An 8372-nucleotide genomic window follows, 5' to 3' on the forward strand; every position below is an offset into this window, starting at 1 on the left:
GGTTGTGAGCCACCATGTGGTTGCTGGGATTTGAACTCTGGACCTTTGGAAGAGCAGTCGGGTGCTCTTACCCACTGAGCCATCTCACCAGCCCGTTTCTTTACTCTTAAACACTTACTAGTCCTACAAATGTAACTTCCATTACTTAGTAACTACTAGGTATTTCTGTAGTGTCTATAAGGCATCAAAAGTATATGTGTCTTTTTGTTTTGTTTGGTTTTTCGAGACAGGGTTTCTCTGTATACCTGGCTGTCCTCGAACTCAGAAATCCGCCTGCTTCTGCCTCCCGACTGCTGGGATTAAAGGTGTGCACCACCACAGTACATGTGTCTTATGTGTATCCTGGGCCAAGTTTAGGGCTTGATTATCACCAGCTCTTGATGGTTCTATAATTTACAAGTTAGCACACTTAGATCTTGAAATCTGGTCATAGTTAGACCCTGACGAGATCTGGCACTGACTGAGATGATTGTGAACAGATGTGTCCCTGGAGAGAAGCATTACTGTTTGCTTTTGCAGTACCTGGGATTGAACTTAGTACCTTACGTTGTTAAGCAAAGACTGATTTGTAAACAGCATCCCCAGGCTAACCTCAAATTTGTTCATTCTGCCTCCACCTTTTCAGCACCACCTAAACAGTTGATAGGTGACTGGACTGTTGGATGTGGATGCTAGGAACGGAATTTCCTGGATCCCCTCCTTGCAAGAGCAGCAAATGCTCTTAAGTGCTGAGCCATATCTCTAGCCTCTCCCTGGCTGGCTGGCTTTCTTTCTTTTCCTTCTTTCGTTTTTTGTCTGAGAAATGTTTACATGATCCCAGATACCATATTTTTGAGTTTACATGCCTGGAAGTTCACATATGTAAGAAATCAATTTCTTAATAAATAGCAAAACGTTTGAAATATATTGAACAGGAAGATTATGGGATAGAGCTATAGAAATTGTAGAAAGTATAATACGTAGTGGTGAGTATATGCAAAGGCTCAAATCAAGTATATATCTTGACAAGTGTGTGGGGTGGAATGAAGTTAGGAAATGACAGCAGAAATCAGTATGGAAGTAAACCCACGTTAAGGAACTTATAATGGGGAAAAAAAAAAAGACCGGGTGACCAACAATGTGATTAGAAAAGGTCATTTGGGTTGTGGCTTATTTGTAAATTTTGTGTAATAAATTTTACACAAAGTCAGGCACAAGAAGCTTTAGTGGGCAATGGTGCTTGTTACCAAGTCTGATAACCTGAGTTCTATGCCTGGAGCCACGTTCTGGAGCGAGAACTAACTTACTCCCATGCACTATTGTGTAGCTTCCCTATACAAACCCCTACTCCTCCGCCCACACACATGAATGGATGTTTTGAAGATGGAGCCAGTTTTACATATTTAGAATTATTGCCAGACTGATTTTATGAGGAGAGCGTTATGCTGGTAAGAATAGATTGTCTCATGAATAAAAGAAGGAAAATCCTTAAAACATTTGCAAGTTAATCTGAGTAATACACAGAAGAGGATACGTGATGTAGAAATTGTCCCAGGAATTCAAAGTTCTGTAATTCATATTCCATCCTAACAAACAAAAGTTCTGCCTGGAACACACCTAGCTTCTTGGTCCGTTTCCGCTTATCAGCTTTTACTGTTGTGCATTCCATATTTCCTGGTATCTCCAACATCCTCGGGGGATACACCTTTCCAGTTTCTTGCAGTGACCATTCTAGATCTCCTTGCAAATTAGAATGTTGACTCTGCCACACGTTGCTTAGACTCCGTGGTCTTGTGGAACCGCCATAAGCCTCTGACACGTTTGTTTTGCCACCTAAACTAGCCCCACTAAGATGCTGCCTGAGATAGGGATTTTCTCCTTGGTTTACAGTTTGTTGGCCTCTGTTGACCCTGAGAAAACCTCTCTACAGCTGGTTTTAAGCAGGGAGCTCTAATGACATTCTCAGGTTTCCTTCAGATGATTCTGCATTTTTGTAAATGGAACATTTGCTGGGTACATTCTTGCATACAACACTTCTTATTAACCCAGTGAGGAGTCAGAGGTTTTACTTAATGGCGCTAAGCTCTTAAATATAGATGCTTTGACTTTACCTATTTGCCACTTTGAACTTGCTTGTAATTTTTTCACATCTTTTGCTCCCATACTGTACATTTCAGTAAGAGCAGTGAGCAGTACTTCCACCACAACCTGAATTCTGTTCCTTCTTGAAATTTTCTCCATCAAACAAATCTGCTGGTGCTTGATGAAGTCTGGGCATGAGGATGTATCACAAATGGTCTCAGGTCATCTGTGAAGAGCCGTGGTTCCTTTTCTGAAATCTCTGGCGTTTGGTCTCCACTGTGTTTCTCTTGACACAGTCATCTGAAGGCCCACTAGAATACCCAGTTTACATTCTTGCTTACCTTATTCTAGAGTTCTGGACCTTGGCTCCAAATTCATGTTCCTCCAACACATAAAAAACTTAAGTTCCGTGTGTGTATAGCGCTGTACCATTGCCAGCTTTTTATATTAAGTTGCTTGTTGCAATGGTGTGGTTTTGGTTTTTTGTTTGATGGGGAAGGCACAGCAGCAGGAGTGAGGCATCTGATGACAATGCTTCGGTATTCAGGAAGGAGAGGGATGAATGCTGGTGCTCAGCTCTCTTCTCTTCCCCTCCTCTTTCCTTCCCCTTTTCCTCTCTCAGCCCACTGGGAACCCTTCCTTATAGATAGTGTCACATTCAGAATGAGTCTTCTTTGGTTAAAACTTTCAGGGAACTTCTTCATAGGTACACTCAGGGTGTGACACTGACAATGAAAGCTAACCTTACTATGTCAAAATATTTGAAGGCTACAGAATTGAAGAACCTGGAAGTTACAAAAGCCTTCAGCTGCCATACTTACTGGTGAGATTTCTATTCACTTACTTTAGTTTTGCATGCATGTCTGTCTGTGTGAGGAGGGTGTTGGATCTAGTTGATCCCCTGGAACTGAAGTTACCGTTGGTCTTCCCACGTGGGTTCTGTGAATTGAACCCAAGTGATCTGCAAGAGCAGGCAGTGCTGTTAACTGCTGAGCTGCCATTTCTAGCCCTGAGATCATGTCTTTTCATCTGTAAGATTGGGAAGAAGGTGAAGAAAGCTGCTTCCAGTACTTGTATACTATTTTATACTGCCATAGTCCAATGACGGAAGGGAGAGTTGAAGCATGGAGTGTGGGAAGAAGTAGAACAGTTTCATTTGCAGATGGTGGGATTAAACAGAAGATGCTGCTGCTGGTTTTGGAGATCTTTACTACTTTAGTTCGGTGTCAATGTCAACGAGCCAACTAGTGCTGCAGAATCTAGTATAGAGTTATACCCACATTTGCATGAGGACTTTGTCAAAACACATGAAAGTATATCAGCAATGTATGGAAAATTTGCCAATACCCAAGTATCTTCACCATATACAAAAGCAAAACAAAAGCTTTAAAAGCGTAGTGACTCGGTCCCCAGCAGTCCTGGATACTCATAACTGAGCACCAGCAGCCTAGACAACAGTGAGAAGAAGTCATTAAGGAAGGAATGAAAGCCAGGTGGTGGAGTGGGTGTGGCAGAACTCCAGGACAGCCAGGACTACATAGACCCTGTCTCCAAAACAAAACAATTGTTAAAATGTCACTTGGACCTAAAGGAAAGCATAACAGTAAAAATATCTAAAAGTCAAAAGTCTGTGTGACCTTGTATTAATTAGTAAAGCTTGCTTTTAGATATAGTACCACAGGCATGTTCCAGTTGTATCTGGCCTGGAATTCACAGAGATCCATCTGCCTGCTTCCTGAGTATTTAAAGTCATGGACCACCACCATGCAGGATCCAGCAGTGCTTTTAAAGACATCCTTAAGAAACAAAACTCTATGGACTTTCTGTTTTATGATATAAAAAATGGCATTCAACCCATGAGGTAACAAACTTTAGTACCCTTGAGACTGAGCAAAGGGGGTTGGCGTAGTGGATTTGCTTTCGAATAGAAGTTAACATGCATATATTATAGGTCTTTTCAGAAAATCTTGGCCTAAGACTTAAAACCTAGCAAAACGGGTATTTCAAGAACAAGTTCAAAGATAGCTCGAAGTTCTTCTACAACAATAAAGCTTTATACTGACATTGGAAGAGTGGATTTCTAAATGAAAAGATACATGCTTCAGTTGCATCAAGGACTTAACTGGCTAAAATTCAGATCTCACCCCTTTATTTCTGGAGAACAGATAGAGCAATGGCATAATTAGACTGATAGTTTCATAATAAATCTGTGAAAAGATGGACTATGAAGACATGGGGAAATGCCATCTCCGTTGTGACCTTTGCTGTTGATTGCTTTCTCCGGCCCTGACTTCGAAAGTGTTGACAACAGCTTATTGCAGGGTGATTATATGGACAAAACAGGTTAGTAAATATGAGTCCTTCTTAGAAAAGGCAAAACCCAAATCACACAATGCCTGAGAACCCTAGTACAACATATAAAGAACTTTTATTACATCAGTGAGCGATGCTTTAAAAAGTATATTTGGAAATATGCTCAGCACTTAGTAGTTAGAAAAAGTGTACATTAGTAACATCTGCAATCCCAGCACACTAGGGAGGTTGAAGTAGGAAGGTCACTAGTTTAATGTCTTAGTGATCTAAGTATGTAGGGAGACGGAACAGTTCATTGTTGGTGATGGCGTGGACTTATCTGGACCTCAAATTGGCTGTTAAGAACTCAAAATAAAAATTACAAGCTCTGGGAACAGTGAGGTTTTTTTTTTTTTTTTTTTTTTTTTTTTTTTTTTTTTTTTTTTTTTTTTTTTTTTTTTTTTCTGGAATCATGGAAATAAACACTTGAACCAATCCTATTCATAAAGCTAAAGACAGGCTTCTAAAACAAGGTGGAAGGCCTAACTATGAAGGTTACAGAAGCAAGTTTGTTGAGTGTGTGTGGTTGCAGGCAAAGGTCTCAGTGTAGCAATTGAATTCTGATTGCTCAAGATCACAGGTCCTGGTAGCAGAGAATGGGGGCCTGTGGGAGAGGGCTGGCACTGGAAAGAGACCCATTTGTTTAAATGATTGCCTTTCTCAGCAAGGAGGGAGTAGCTGGAGTTGAGCCTGGAGCTGCTGCTACTCGGAGCTGCTGCTACTCGGAGCTGCTGCTGACATTCAGTCTTCAACCCCAGTCAGAATGTTCCTTTCGGGGCCGGGCGTGGTGGCGCACGCCTTTAATCCCAGCACTTGGGAGGCAGAGGCAGGTGGATTTCTGAGTTCGAGGCCAGCCTGGTCTACAAAGTGNAAAAAAAAAAAAAAAAAAAAAAAAAAAAAAAAAAAAAGAATGTTCCTTTCAGGAAATGGATCTGAGGCTGCAAATAGACATCACCCAAATCTTTCTGTGCCCTCCAGGAGCCTCAAGGAAGTGGGTGAAAATCAGACTGAGGGGTCTAACCTGTAGAATGACTAGTTTCAGGCGGATACTCTATGTTGTTACCAATACAGACACTAAGAAGCACACAGCAGCTATACTGGGGTATCATCTCAATCTAATAAGTGATGTTGAATAAAGCTAGCAAAAGACTCCTAGTTGAGTTGTTGGTTTTTTTTTTTTTTTTTTTTTTTTTTTTTTTTTGGTTTTTTTTTTTGTTTGTTTGTTTGTTTGAGACAGGGTTTCTCTGTGTAGCCCTGGCTGTCCTGGAACTCACTCACTCTGTAGACCAGGCTGGCCTCAAACTTAGAAATTCGCCTGCCTCTGCTTCCCAAGTGCTGGGATTAAAGGCATGCCCCACCACTGCCTGGCTCCTTAGTTGAGATTTGAACTTTGTTTTCTCGTGTTTCATTTATTTCTATGTGTATGTGTGTGTTTGTGCTCATGCACAGCACACATATGGAGGTGAGAGGTCTTGGAGTTCCCTCTCTCCTTCTACCATGTAGGTTCTGGAGCTTAAAGCCAGGTCAGCAGGCTTGTTGGCAGATAGCACCTTTACTCTGAGCCATCATGCTGTCTCACTAGCTTGAGATTTGGACTTCAATCAGGAAATGGGGATTAAAACTAAAATTTAGCTGGGCGGTAGTGGCACACGCCTTTAATCCCAGCACTTAGGAAGCAGAGGCAGGCGAATTTCTAAATTTGAGGCCAGCCTGGTCTACAGAGTGAGTTCCAGGACAGCCAGGGCTACACAGAGAAACTGTATCTCAGAAAAAAGAAAAGAGTAAAAGTTAATATTCTGAGCTTTCTCAAGAAATACTTGTTTTTGTTTTGTTTGTTTGATTGTTTGAATGATTATTTGTTTTCAAGACACGGTTCCTCTGTGTACCCCTGGCTGTCCTGGAACTCACGTAGTAGACCAGGCTAGAGTAGAACTCACAGAGATCTGCCTGCCTTTGTCTCCTGAGTGCTGGGATTAAAGGCCCACCACCTGGCTTTTTTTCTATTTTTAAATCATGTCAAAACTATTAACAATGATTCAAAACCCTTTAAATTCTGTTTTCTGAATTGTCAAAACTTTGTTTTGCATCTGGATTTGGTGTGCACACTATGAATTCCATCACTCATACTCAGGATGCAGAGGCAGCTGGATCTCTATGAGTTCAAAGCCAGCCTAGTCTACACACTGAGATTCTGTCTCAAACAACAACATTCCAATATATATATATTGGTTTTTTTGTTTTTTGAGACAGGGTTTCTCTGTGCAGTCCTGGCTGTCCTGGAACTCACTCTGTAGACCAGGCTGGCCTCGAACTCAGAAATCTGCCTGCCTCTGCCTCCCAAGTGCTGGGATTACAGGCATGGGCCACCACTGCCCGGCCAAAGTTCTTTTTATTTTAAATTAGAATTAGTTTATTATAGTTCAGGAAGTTACGTGTAGCCCGGATTTGATAGGTGTTACCCATAAAACCTTATATTTATACTGACATCGAAATGATTTCGTGTAGGTGGACATATATTAACATCATAGTTTCATGGATGTATTATTAGTATTACTATTACAGCTCTAATCCTAAAGTCTCTGCTGCTAGGGATTAGGGAATGACAAACCTATTCAAAAGCTAATTAAAACTCACTGGCAAGCTGGGCAGTGGTGGTGCACGCCTTTAGTCCCAGCACTTGGGAGGCAGGCGGATTTCTGAGTTCAAGGCCAGCCTGGTCTACAGAGTGAGTTCCAGGACAGCCAGGGCTATAAAGAGAAACCCTGTCTCGAAAAACAACAACAACAACAAACTCACTGGCCTGGCCCAGATGGGACAAGGAAGTGAAAAAGATATCAAACTGCCTATTAGCACCAAATCTGAAGCAACAGTAGGGGCCTATTTTATCACAGATTTTCAAAGTGCGGAGGAAACATAAAACGGAGTTACTGTTTACCTTTTTCTCAATGCAAGGTCTGTTTCTACTGTACATAGGTTCAAGTAGTAGTACCTATTATGCTCTGCGTTCCAGTCCAATTGGCTATAGCTGGTTGTGAAAAGCTCATAAATCTTTCCCCACCACTAGGTGGAGAATCAGACACCTGTCTCGGGAAGGCAGGCTTGTGAAATGAAACAAAACTAGAAAAAGATAGCTGGAACCACGGTTCAAGAGCTCCAAAGGCACTTTAGAGGACTCTGAGGTCTCTGGTCCTAAATAAGGGTGTCTAGTAGACTAAATTTAAGGTTCCAATCCCATCCCCCAAAGCCACGCACTCACTTCCTTAGCTGGGGCTGCAGAACCTTTCTGAAAATGGGCTTCGTGCAAATAAAGGACGTCAAGAGTCCACCGTATACGAATTCCTGCAATCTCCAATATCCAAAGATAGTGCACTGAGGGAAGTCACACAGGACTGGATTCTCCACCTTCGTTTACCACCTTCTAACCCTCCAGGCTAAAGGGACTTGTCTATCTTTTGCCGCCCTCTTCCTCTTCACTTTTTTTCATTTCTAAGCTTGCACTGAAAGCTGCCATAAGCATAATACAGAACAGGGTGCAAGGAAGTTTCTTAAAACCTCTCTCTTTTTTTTTTTTTTCCTAGCTTCTCAAAGCGTCCCCTTTAAGGAACCAGGCCCACCTCTTTCTCATCCACCTACTGGCTTTCCTTTCTGCCTGTCACTCTACCTTTAAGAATATTTCCTGTTCTTTCAACCCAACTTGCACACCTCCGCCCCCCGGCCTTGGTCATTGGGCCGCCCGAGGCCTGTTCCCTCCTAGCTTTTCCCTCCTCCTCCTCCCGCCCTCCAGCCTAGCGCAGCGGAATCCCGGCTTCTGATTGGCCACGGCGGCAGCCTCCCCAGCACCGGATTGGTCGGCCGGTTGGTCGGGGCGGGAGCGAGGCGCATCCAGGCTAGGCTGTGCGCGTGCCGAGCGGCGGCCGCGGGAGGGGCGGGAGGGGCGGGGGGAGGGGGGCTGGGAAAGT

This window comes from Mus caroli, chromosome 16 (genome assembly GCF_900094665.2).
Source record: "Mus caroli chromosome 16, CAROLI_EIJ_v1.1, whole genome shotgun sequence".
NCBI classification, from domain to species: domain Eukaryota; kingdom Metazoa; phylum Chordata; class Mammalia; order Rodentia; family Muridae; genus Mus; species Mus caroli.